The sequence below is a fragment of the Protopterus annectens genome, chromosome 10.part0 (assembly GCF_019279795.1).
Source record: "Protopterus annectens isolate FY-2018-M chromosome 10.part0, PAN1.0, whole genome shotgun sequence".
NCBI lineage: Eukaryota > Metazoa > Chordata > Ceratodontiformes > Protopteridae > Protopterus > Protopterus annectens.
The window spans coordinates 1,060,007,017-1,060,019,741 of record NC_056744.1 but is presented as its reverse complement, the minus strand read 5'-3'; positions in this window follow the sequence as shown (position 1 = coordinate 1,060,019,741).

Genomic DNA, 12,725 nt, shown 5'->3' with positions numbered 1-12,725 from the left:
TCCACACCCCACAATGTCCTACACGGTATGTACCTCCAATGACAGCTACAGATATGGTGAAGGACACAGACATATGCAAGTAACTGTGTCAATGCACTCAAACACCACAGAGTGCACACAGACTACCTACATAGAGGTTACCACTGCTGGATATACATAGTTTGGTTACACCCATGACAGTTGTCACCCAACCATGGTAACACCTCCAACATCTACAACACAAATTACCTACATCTGTCATCCTTGTCACTGCAGTATAGAGCACATGGTGGAGGTATGGAACCCTACCCACAGATATGACATATCCTGTAGTAGACCACACGGAAATAAGAAGCAAGCCTCCCCATGAGTAGATGTCAGACATACCCCTGCTGAATGTTATGCTGATAGGTAATATGCCATATGAGTTACCCTGTGTAACTGTTTGTAAGGAGCAGGTACGATCATAACACATGTGTCACAAGGGGCAGGATAGCATAACAGTATGCTGCTGTAGGCCCAGGGCCAAAAGCACACTACCTACCTAGGACGCAATGCACACCCAGTAACACATTACAAACAGAATATGTGAGGTGGAATGAGTGTGCTAGTGACTGGGTGCATGTTGTGTACTGGTGTGATTGCTCACCATGACTGTCTGTCTGTCATGGTAGTGTGTGTCCATGGTGTGAGGCCAGAGACAGGTGTGTGGGGTATTGCGATCAACACATACTACATTGCCATATGTTGTGCTGTGTTACCCTGTATGTCACTGTGGTGTAGGTAGGGTTATGGCAAGTAAGAGTAGTGTGCAGTACCAGTGAAATATGTAACATGCATTGTGTGCAGTGCATGGGCTGATAATGTTCCCCATACAGTACCTTGATTCAAACCCCCAGTGTGGGGTCGTGTATTGTACCTGAAACAGTGCATTGACTGCTACAGTATACTAGTCTGTTGTATGGAGTGTGCCAGGTACTGTTACACAATTGTCAGATGAGCACTGATATCTGGTCATGTACATGTGTATCCCCCAATAGACAGACATATGCTATATATGGTGCCTAAGTTATATCACTGCAGTCAAGTATAATGTGTATTATGTGTGCTATAGTCTGCTGACAGATATTGTTGACATATTTCCCTTCTCCTTTTCAGTGACATGGTTCACCAGCGGAACCCAGTCTACTCCACTGCAGAAGAGGAGAAGATAGACCAGAGCCTGGTACGGGATTTTGCTGTACTCTTTTCCCACACCAGCCAGAACCAGCAGGAGAGGGCTGCACTGTGGCAAGACCTGGTCCGTCGGGTAAATGACATAGGCACACATAACCGGACATATGAGCAGGTACGCCATCACTGCAGTGATTTAATTAGAAATGTCCATCAGCGTGCATCGGATATCCACAGGCAGCAGCATGCCACAGGTGGTGGGGTGGCTAGACATCCCCCTCACCAGACTGGAGGGACTACTCCTGAGTGTTGTGGCTCCAGCACAGCAGCAACAACAACAGCATACATGTGTAATGATGGAGGCTGGAGCCACACAGCAGCAGGACACAGAGCATGCAGGTAACATGCCATGTGTATATTGACCATTCTGTACACTGTTAGCTTATGCATGTGTGTGGTGTGTCCTCGATTTGTAGCTGTTATCTTGGTAATTATTGTGCATTAGTGATAACCTCATTATCTGCAGTATACCTGTGGAAGCTAACTGTTGCACTACTGAACTGTAACATGCCTGCAGTATCAATGGCACAGTTGTGCCCACTGACGATGAATGTCTCTTTTCCGCAGGTCCCTCTGGTGTAACAGCAAGGCAGCCTATCCATGCTGGTGAGTGTGTAATACCATTACCTTCACTACTCTGTATACTAATAGTAATAATAGGCTGAAGCAGTAGTGCAATGTGTTTGATTGCAGGTGTGTTTGTGTCTGTGGGTTGATATCTCATATACTAAGGTGTATGCATGTGTGCATGTGCCCATGTGTGCATGTGTGCATGTGCCCATGTGTGCATGTGTGCATGTGCGCATGTGTGCATGTGTGCATGTGTGCATGTGCCCATGTGTGCAGGTGTGCATGTGTGCATGTGTGCATGTGCGCATGTGTGCATGTGTGCATGTGTGCATCAGTGGTGGCATTGTGTACACATTGTAAACTGTGTTTCCTGTCTTACTCCCACAGGTTCTGGTGCTTCTCTGGTGTCAGGCAGCAGGGAACCTGAATCAGCTGCTGTGGATAGTGATGATGATACCTGTGTAATGGCATAGGTAGGTGTGCCAGGGTCCATCATTGGTCAGCCAAATGACACTACACAGCTGTCGACCCCATCTATGCGCACAGTCATCCTGCCAATACATCCTTTGTCACCAATGTCCCTAGGTGATGGACAGGATACAGTGGGCATTGACCAGGGTAATGTGGTACCGGTGGCACATGCATCCCCCCACTGCAGCCATGGCTGGGGCCCTGACACGGTACCGCACAGGCAGACGTCCATGGGTTCTCGTGGGAGCATCCGTAGCCGTACCGCCCCTGTCAGACGTGCCCACAGAGGTCTTTCAACCCCAGCTATGTTCCAGGCTGTAATGCAGGCACAGTCACGTATGGAACGGTACACCAGACAGGGTCTGAGGGAGCTGAGAGCATGTCGCACAGCCATGAGTGACAGTATGCGTGATGTTGCGGCTGCCATCCGCAACTTCACAGAGGTCATTGACAGACGTTGGGGGGACACATTAGATCTGTTCCACAACTATATGTCCATGAGCCAGGGCAATGGTGGATAGTTGAGGCGTTGACGTGGCCGTATGCCAGCAGCAGCTGGCAGCCGTCGAGGACGACAACAACGCTGCGGCCACTCACATAGTGCCAGCAGCAGCCCCAGCAATGCTGGGTCTGTGCTGTCATTGGAACGCCCCAGGAGACCATGTGCACGTGGTGCTGGACAGTCCCAACAGGGACATGTCTCCAGTCAATGAACACCTTCTTCTGATGACAGTACCCAGTCTGGATTGGTACCTGATACGGCCCGTAGCACCCCTGCCAGGCACAGGTACCATGTCCGTGGCCACAGACAGTGATCTGTATGTCCTGGCAGGTGCAGTCTGTGGCTGTCCACAAACACCTGTATATGGCAGCCATGAGGTGGGACTGTGTGCATTCATACACACATGCAAAGTGATAACACCTAGGGCTACCGCATACAACATGCACACACTGCATCAACATTGCCCCATCTTGCACTGCTGTCCCTCACCAACACACACACACAGACATGTCAATTGGTTGCATCAGTGGCAGACTCAGGCATACCAGGTACACACCCTGTGCATTTGATGAAACTGTGCCACCTCCTGCAATCTGTAAGATCAGTGCAGGAACAGGTTAACATGGTGCTGATGCACAGGGTGGCTACATAGACGTATTGTAATAGTATGATGTTGACAACAGTACATTGTAATTATAGCATTGTGGGTATATACCAGCATGCCTGATGCAGTTACAGTATGAAAGTCATTGTATTGTTTTGTACACCCATACTTATTACCACAGTGTTCTGTCTGCACATCTTTGCATACTGGTGGTGAGGCTGTGAAGGGATGGCCACCTACATAGGTAGCACAGAGGATACAACAATGTACATATTGATACTCAACGATGGCCATGTCAGCTGCGATTAGCATGCTGTCCACACACGACTCTGCAATGCAGATGTTTCAGGATGTTGATATCTGTACAGTACTACACAGCAGGTTCAGGGCTCACAAGAGCACACTAGCATTACAAGATCACACCTCATACCATGAATAACAGCACCAAAACACAGAACTATGACAGGAGGGAGAGTGTCCATACATGTCAAGGATACTGTGGTGCCAGGACAGGTAGCATACATCATACTACATCTGGAACTGCTGAGCGAGGGCTCAGTGTCTGTAATTTGAGATGTGTATTATTACAGGTATGAGCACTTGGGTATCAGGCCAGTTATTCAACATTACGAAGGAACATGGTTTATACACTTGTGGGGGTTGCGGCTGGACCCAGCCCATCTGACCTGGGAATGTCTGGGTACTGGCTTAGAGTGCCTGCATATATGCACTGTGACATACTGGAAGTCGTACACATTGTTTGTTGCAGCATAGTCTACATACAGGCCTGCTGACTGTAGTTTTGTTTGTATGCATGTTTGCCTGTTATGTTCCTGAAACACTGATTCCACCTGTGGTGCAGATATACAGTGCCTCTGTGGATCCCTAGTGACATCTGTGTTGCTTACTGTACTGATGTCCATGTGTCACTTGACAGAATGTCACTGTTTGACCTGTTTGCATGTAGCTTGCCTGTAACACATTGCATATGATGTACCTCACATTTGCTCAAGACAGCATTCATATATGCCAGCACTAACAATTCAGGAGCACTACACCCTCATATAGTCACCTTGAGTACCTTGTTCCCCATTGGCCCTATGTATCGTTACTTAGTGTGAGAGTCACAATTCTATGGTAGCATGTGCAAAGGTCACCTGTCGATCTACTCTCAGGTCCAGTTGGTGAATCTGAGAGTCATGGGGCAATGTTACAGCTGCCTCATGTACACAGACAACCCTCTCCCCTTCCCATACATGTACAACACATGTGAGAGATGCAACCACATAGCCAAACTGGGGGCTAAGCTCTGTTTACACAGCACTGGCATTCCCTGTCAGGTGGAGTGGGATACTACAGTGAATACAGTACCAGTCTCCCATAGACCTGCCACGACCACAATCCAAACACAGACACACACAGGTACATTACTGGGCTCTCAGAATAGCATCCTGCATGAGCAGCTGACACCTGCAAAGCAGACACACAAGCAAACATTACACCAGAGCAGAGCACATGCGACACATAGCTCACAAAGCCTGTGTGCCTAACAGTGTCAGGCCATACCACTAGACAACACACCTGCTACGGTTGTATGAGGTACCTCTACTGACACGTACATGGTGGTCCTGCTCCCAGGCTGAATAAGGTGACGGTCACACTGAGCTGCCCATTGGGCACTATGATCCACCACATAACACAAGCAAAGCAGTCACTCCAAGGCATGTAGCAATATGACTCAGTCATTGTCTGTGCCAGTGTGTATGACCTCTGACGCACCTCCCTGGACTACATGTTAGGGGACATGGAGGGGCTCTCTGAGGTTGTGGCACAGGCTGGTATGACCCTGGCTTTGGGTAGCATCTCACCCTCACCATGAATGCTGCCACAATATGTAGACAGGATCATCAGTTTCTGCACTTAACGTATCTTTCAGTGACATCCAAAGGGGATCCAATGCCTGTCAGTGTGGGATTACATGCTGGACATGCCACATTGCTTTGCTTGGGACAGCTTGCACCTGTCACCCATGGGCTGTTGTATATTGGCAGAGGCTGTTGCTACACACATACTGCCTTTGTATGCAAGGCTGACATTACATTGCCACCTACACAGGTAGCACACGGGATGGGACACTAATAGCAATGCTACTCAACAGCAGCAGTGTAAACCTCAAGATGCATGCAGTGGAAACTGTCCTTAGCATGGGGCAAAGCAATATCCGTGCAGTAACAGACTCCTGGTACAAGGCTCCCAGGTGCACACCATCAGTGCCAGGTCATTCCTGATACCATGCTTGTCATCCCCTACACATGCTCCAAAACAGAACAGGGGGGATGTATCCAAAGGCACCTCAGATACACACACCCCCAGGTTGGTGGCACTGCACAAAGCAGCAGAGCCTCTCCATGTGCAACACACAATGGGTTAGACTGCCTTCAGGTTCATAGCCTGGTACACACCACACTCCCATACCCAGGAAACCCACTTGGCCTTCCTGACAACACTGGGAATATGATGGGCTCTACACACACCATTATATGGTTGTACTGCAACTACCCAAACATACAGTGCGAGCATTATTCTAGCTGCAAGACCCTATCTGAAGGTGTCTTATCATTCATTCCCTGCATTGCTATGGAACAACTTGTTACCAGTCCCACAAGTGGTGACAACATGCTGCACCTGTTCATCACCAACATGTGGACTATATGCTCCAGACCAATCATGTATCCCTCGCTGGTGGGATGACACCATCTACAACCCACACTGTATAGTCACATACCACATGCAGCCCCTGCACAGAACACCCCAGTCATACAGTTCTCTGATGCATATTCCATGTATTCACATGAGGCAGGCTTCGGACATGGGAACTCTTGCAGTTCACAGGTACATATGTGTAGGTGGCACACACATACATCATGTGTGCATTGACATTACTGATATAATGTATGTCATGCAATATTGGGAACAACACCCCACACACATGGACAAACTGTGTGACAAAATTACACATGGCATTTGTAGGATACAAACCCTTACCTAACTATGTTAGATCACTTGTGAGAGTCACATTAGCAGAGCATGCTATTTGCATTACTGAGGGGATTGCTTTCTCCTGCTGTACTTATAGGGTGCTGACATCATCAGTGTTTAGACAGTGGAATACGCAGCATGATTTGTGTAGTACTAGTTGCCAAAAGGGACATTTCTCATACACATGGACTTGCACACACTACTCTCTCATTCACACTGGGCACTTGCAGGATTCAAGCCCCTACCTAACTATGTTAGGACATTAATAAGAGACGCATTAGCGGAGTGCACTGTTTGCATTATTGGGAGGATTGCTTTCTCCTGCTATACTTATAGGGTGCTGACATCATCAGTGTTTAGACAGTGGAATATGCAGCATGTTTTGTGTAGTACCAGTTGCCAAAAGGGACATTTCTCATACGCATGGACTTGCACACACTACTCCCCCATACACACAAACACTGGGCATTTGCAGGATTCAAACCTCTATCTAACTAGGTTGTGACTCTAGTGAGAGATGCATTAGCAGAGTGTGTTATTTGCATTACTGGGGGAGGTTGCTTTCTCCTGCTGTACTTATAGGGTGCTGACATCATCAGTGTTTAGACAGTGGAATATGCAACATGTTTTGTGTAGTACTAGTTGCCAAAAGGGACATTTCTCATACACATGGACTTGCATGCACGACTCCCCCATACACAGTCACACACACACACTTGGCGGATTCAAACCCCTACCTCATCATGTTATGGCACTAGTGAGAGACGCATTAGCAGAGCATGCTATTTGCATTACTGGGGGGGATTACTTTCTCCTGCTGTACTTATAGGGTGCTGACATCATCAGTGTTTAGACAGTGGAATATGCAGCCTGTTTTGTGTAGTACCAGTTGCCAAAAGGGACATTTCTCATACACATGGACTTGCACACACTACTCCCTCATACACAGTCACACACACACTGGGCACTTGCAGAATTCAATCCCCTAATAAACTATATTATGACACTTGTTAGAGACTCAGTAGCGGAGCGCGCTATTCACATTACTGGGTATAATTTCTGCTCCTGACATATGTATAGTGTGCTGACATCATTATGGATGAAGAGGTATGTACATCTGTTACTATCCATCAGTAAGGGGGAGAACATATCTATGCATTAACTTTGCACAGGCACAGTGGTCTACTGTACTGTGGAGGCAGATGCCAAATACACTGCAGATAGCCTTCTGTATTCCCTAGGGACAACGGTCAGGTATTGCACTCTACGGCCATATGTTTACCTGTCAGATGCACATATCTGTTGCTCATATACTATTTGTGGGTCTTTATTGCCATAGCCTTCCCTATCTCTATAAACAATGTGTGTGCTGTGGGAGATGTTTGCATATGAGTGGGATCCAGTACTTTACTTATGTCTCTGTTGCAACTTCACTGTGTGCACTGGGCAGATGTCTGTATTGTGGGAGGTTCCTGTGTTAACACATAGAAATGCGAGATATGTGTATGCAACTGCTGAACTGTGACATGGCCTAAGTGTGTGAGCATGCCCAGTTCACAGTCTGTATGGCTTCTTGACTGCCACATCTCATTTATCTAAGTATGCGAGCATGCCCAGTGTGACCTTTCCTTATGTTTGGATCTGTGGACCACCACATTTCTGTTTGTGTGTGGACGCCATCTATATATCACATGTACAGTTGAGTGTTGGACATCAGGTTGTGTTCTTACTGCCCAACTGCTGTGTGTCTGAACCTAACAGGCATTATGCTGTGCCAGCAGGGTCACCATGGGATAGTTTGCATACAGTTGTCATCATCCTTTCCTGCTGACCAAACAGTTGTATTGTTGTATAGTGTACTGGTGCAAAACTTTCACTGTGGTGGACAGTATGATTGGTTTCAGTCCTATCACTGCTTGCAATGTTTATAGTGAGCACACCAGACTGGTTGAGGGCCAGTTGTGCAGATATGACCATGTTGCATTTTGTTCAAATATGGACAGCTTAGTACATGATTGTCTGACATTGTTATTGTATTCTACAACTTGTGTGGACAGTGACAAACAATGGCCATGTGCCCTAGTCCATTTGTAATGCTAGTCAGAGAGTGTTTGTCCTTCAACACACATTTACTGGTGCTTGCCATGACATATGTCATGGTTAGTGTGCTGTGCCTCTGTCTACCCATGACATACAGGTGATATCCAGGGTACACCTGCCATCTCCCATCCAGTCATCATGATTCCTCTGGATGACAGTCACTGAGGGACTCCCTGGATATCCTGTAGTGGGAGTTTAGTCGTGAGTGGAGTGAGCTTTTGGGTGGTGTACCAGTCAGTACAGCATGTCCTGTTTATGTCTGTGCTGGGGTTCAGGCCTGTCAGCTGCATAGGTCAACAGCATTCAGTGTTTACATGGTGCCAAATGTCCATTGATACCAGGTTGGTCATGGTTCTAAACATCAGGCACAATTCACCTCCAGCCAGGCAGTATGGCACTGTGTGGAGCTGCAGTTACTTTACTCAGGCTACACATGGCATCTGTTACAGCTCTGCAATCCTCCTGGTGGGGTATTTGTGTGGTCATTCCAGTTGCTGCAGGTGTCTGCTATGGTACATCCCACAGGGGCCATTGTACTCAATTGTGAGGCTGCAGTTTGTTTAATCAGCCAACACATGGCATCTGTTCGAGCTCTTTGATACTCCTGGTGAGGTACTTTTGGGGTCTTTCCAGTTGATGGAGGTGTCTGCTGAGGTACATCCCACAGGGGCCATTGTACTCAATTGTGAGGCTGATGAAGGATGACTGCAGAGCCACAATGACCTCCCTGATCTAGATCTGACTACCTTCATGATTAGGTGGGTATATGGTATGTTTCTGTAACCACTACAGCCACATGCTTGTCCAATGCAAGATGTCTATCAACTTGTGTCCCCAGGTCTCTTATTACTTCTTCAGTACTTAATGGGTTAACACCTATGTGGTAATTGGTGGGCACTTACTGTATATCCACAGGAGATGACTATACACTTTTCTGCAATCAGCTTGCTGACATGGCTATGGCACCAGTTGTCTGTTTCTATGTGGCCCTTTTGTGGGATGCTTGTGTCAGCTGGAGGGTCAGATATTGTGGCCAGTTTGTAGTCCTCTGCAAACTTGTTCAGACACAGTCCTTCCATGTTGGCCTGTACCTATGGGACATATATACCAAACAAGGGAGGTCCCAGGACCGAGCCTTGTGGGATGCCAGCTGTATCTGGTTTGTAGTCTGACATGGCTGCAGCATTTCTGACCATGTCAGTTCTGTCCTTGGGCTGGTTTGCAACCCCTCTACTGACATAGGGGTTTATATTTAAGCTGGTGAGCTTATCTATAATGAACACATGCGGTATTGTATGGAAGCCTTTTGCAAGGTCCAGCTAGGCTGTGTGGACCACATTCCCATCGTCAATGGCCTTAATGACTGTTTCAAATGAGTCAAACATGTTTAAGGGCCAGGATCTGCACTTAAGAAAGCCACACTGGGTAGGGTCCAGTGTCAGTAGGTCCCCAATATCTTTATGTCTGAGGTACATGCTAATCCTTTCTATAGCTTTGCAGACCAAGCTTGTCAGGATTCTGGGGTGGTAGTTTGCAGTATCCATTCAGGCAACACCTTTGTGGAGAAGGACCACTGTTGTTGTACACTGCTCTTTGGGTACATATCCTGTGGTAAGGCTGACATTGAGCAGTAGTGTTATATGGCGTTCCATTCTTCTTGGACTCCATGTTGGACTCAGCCCAGGACACCATCTCGTACCATTGATGCTGTGTGTTTTGCTTTGTAGATGCTGGCTGTTACCTCAGCATCTGCAATGTCAGGGGCCCAGCACTCTGCTGGGATAGTTATTTGGCATTTGGGGGGGGGGGGGGTTTGCCCTGAACCTGTCAGGTTGGATGTTGGCAATGTGTGTGTGTTTGGTATATTGTTTGTATTATTTGAGTGATTCAGAGCATATCTGTGAATTCCCAACAAGGTTCCTACCATCAGTTAAGAAAGCCTTGTGATTATCCTTAGAGTCCTGTACAATTTGTATCTTCATAGGCTCATATGTTCATACTAGGCTATCTGCCCTTGGGCATTTATAAGCCAAGCCAGAGTGTGTGTGGCTTTCGCCACCCCTTGCTATGTGAATATTATGGCCATTTAGGATTTACTTTACTGTGCCTCTGTCTAGAAGTGACACAGTGAAGACCCCCAGTGTACATCTACGATCACCCATCCACTTGGCAAGATTCCTGTTGAAGAGAGTCAGTAAGGGGCTCTGCCTAACATGGAGTGGGATTCCGTTCCGGGGTGTAGGGAGCCTCTGGGTTATGTATCTGTCCCTCCAGCACATCCTATTTCATTTTGTGTTGAGGTTGACATCTCTTGCTCTCACAGCTATGATGGATTTGGGTTTTCTGGGGTGGAGCATGTCCATTAATCCTGTGTGGGACATGGCCTTGTAAAACAGGCATACAACGCCTCTGCGTAGGCAGTATGTGACTGCATACAGCTGGGGTGTCTACAGCCAGGCAGCATATGACATATATTTGAGACCCTTTATCCTCTTGATGAGGTACCTTTGAGGTCTTTCTAACTGCTGCAGGTGTCGGATAAAGTACATCCCACATGAGGCATTGTACTAAATTATGGGCCTGATAAGAGAACAGTATAGGGGCACAATGACCTCTGTTGACGTAGATGTGATTCCTTTCATGATAAGGTGGCCAATATAGAAGGTCTTCCTAGCCACGTTGGCAATGTGAGTGTCACATGACAGGTTACTGTCCACTTGTGTCCCTAGGTCCCTGATTACTCCTTCCATACGTAATGGATTACCACCTATGTGGCTATTTGTGAGTACCTTGTTTGGTATTTGGTGAGACATTCATACTGTCCAGTGTCTTCAGGAAGGCTGAGTGGGGTTCCTGTGTGTGAGAGTGTGGTCTGTAGTATGCTACAGACTGTACAGCAGTTTTGCCTATGGCTAGTTGCACATGGGTGGTCAACGATGCTTCATGCATTGTCAGTTACCTGGACGTGTGGGTATCTTTGCTGAATATAGATACTCCCCCTCCTTTTATGGTTTGCTCCAGGTTTTGGGGCAAAGACGCATAATATGAGGTATAACCTGGTAGTGCTGGTGTGCTCTCAGGAGCCTTGCTGCAAGTTTCTGTCACTGCACAGACATCAATGTTCTCCATACTGGGGAGGGCCTCGGGAGCATGCATCTTGAGGTTTAGATGTCTGGCATTGGGCAGCATTACCCTTATGTTTCTTTCCACTTATGTTTTCTAGTGAGGTGGGTTAGTCTTTTCAGCCCTGCTTACAAAAGGCTGTATGGAGGTGGCAAGAGCCTTAGCCAATATCCAGACACCCAGGGGTGACAGGTGCAAGCCATCCCTGTCAAAGCAGCGTGGCTTGTCAAGCATGACATCCCAAGCGGACAGACATTGGATCCCCTTGGAATGACACCAGTAATTGTGCCACTTGTTAGAGCTGATCATTCTGTGTTTGTACTGTGGCATCATTCTTGGTGAAGGTAGGATGCTGCCCAAGGTCAGAGTCATACCGGCCTGGCCTACATAATTGGAGAGCTCATCTATATCTCTTTTCATGTAGTCCAGGGAGGTACGTCTCAGGTCATTCACACCAGCATGGACAATGACTGAATCATATTTGTACTTGCTTTGGGGTGACCTGCATGCTTATGTTATGTGGGGTATTGTAGCAGCCTACAGGCAGCTTACTGTACCCTTTCCCTTGTTCAGTCTGGTGAGTGGGTCAGCAGTGTGTCTGACTATAGAGTCACCTATTACAACTGTATCAGGCATGTTGTTTCTCCTTCTGGCCTGCGACTGTTTGGCACACCAGCTTTGTGTACTATGTGTTGCATGTGCTATGTTTGGAGGTAGTGGTTGCTTGGGTGTCTGCTTCGGAGGCCTCTGTTGATGTGGTGTGTTTGTAATTAGAGCCTCCGGGAATGTTTTTCTGTGTTTATGTCTTTGGTTTGCAGTTGTGATAGGTCTATGTGAGACTGGGTTTGTGGTGTGTGTGGTTACCTTCTCCTCCTGACTAGCTTTGACAGTACTGAGTTGAGAGAGCTCAGCCTCTGGTTTGGATAAATGGTTGCATCTCTCACATATATTTGTATTTCTTGGGGGGAGGAGAGGATTGTCTATGTACATAGGGCAGGTGTAACATTGCCTCAAGATTCACAGATTCCACTTGTTGTAGCTGGCCTTAGTGGATTGTATGAGTGGACATATTTTATTGCCATAATACTGATCAGAAATTACTTC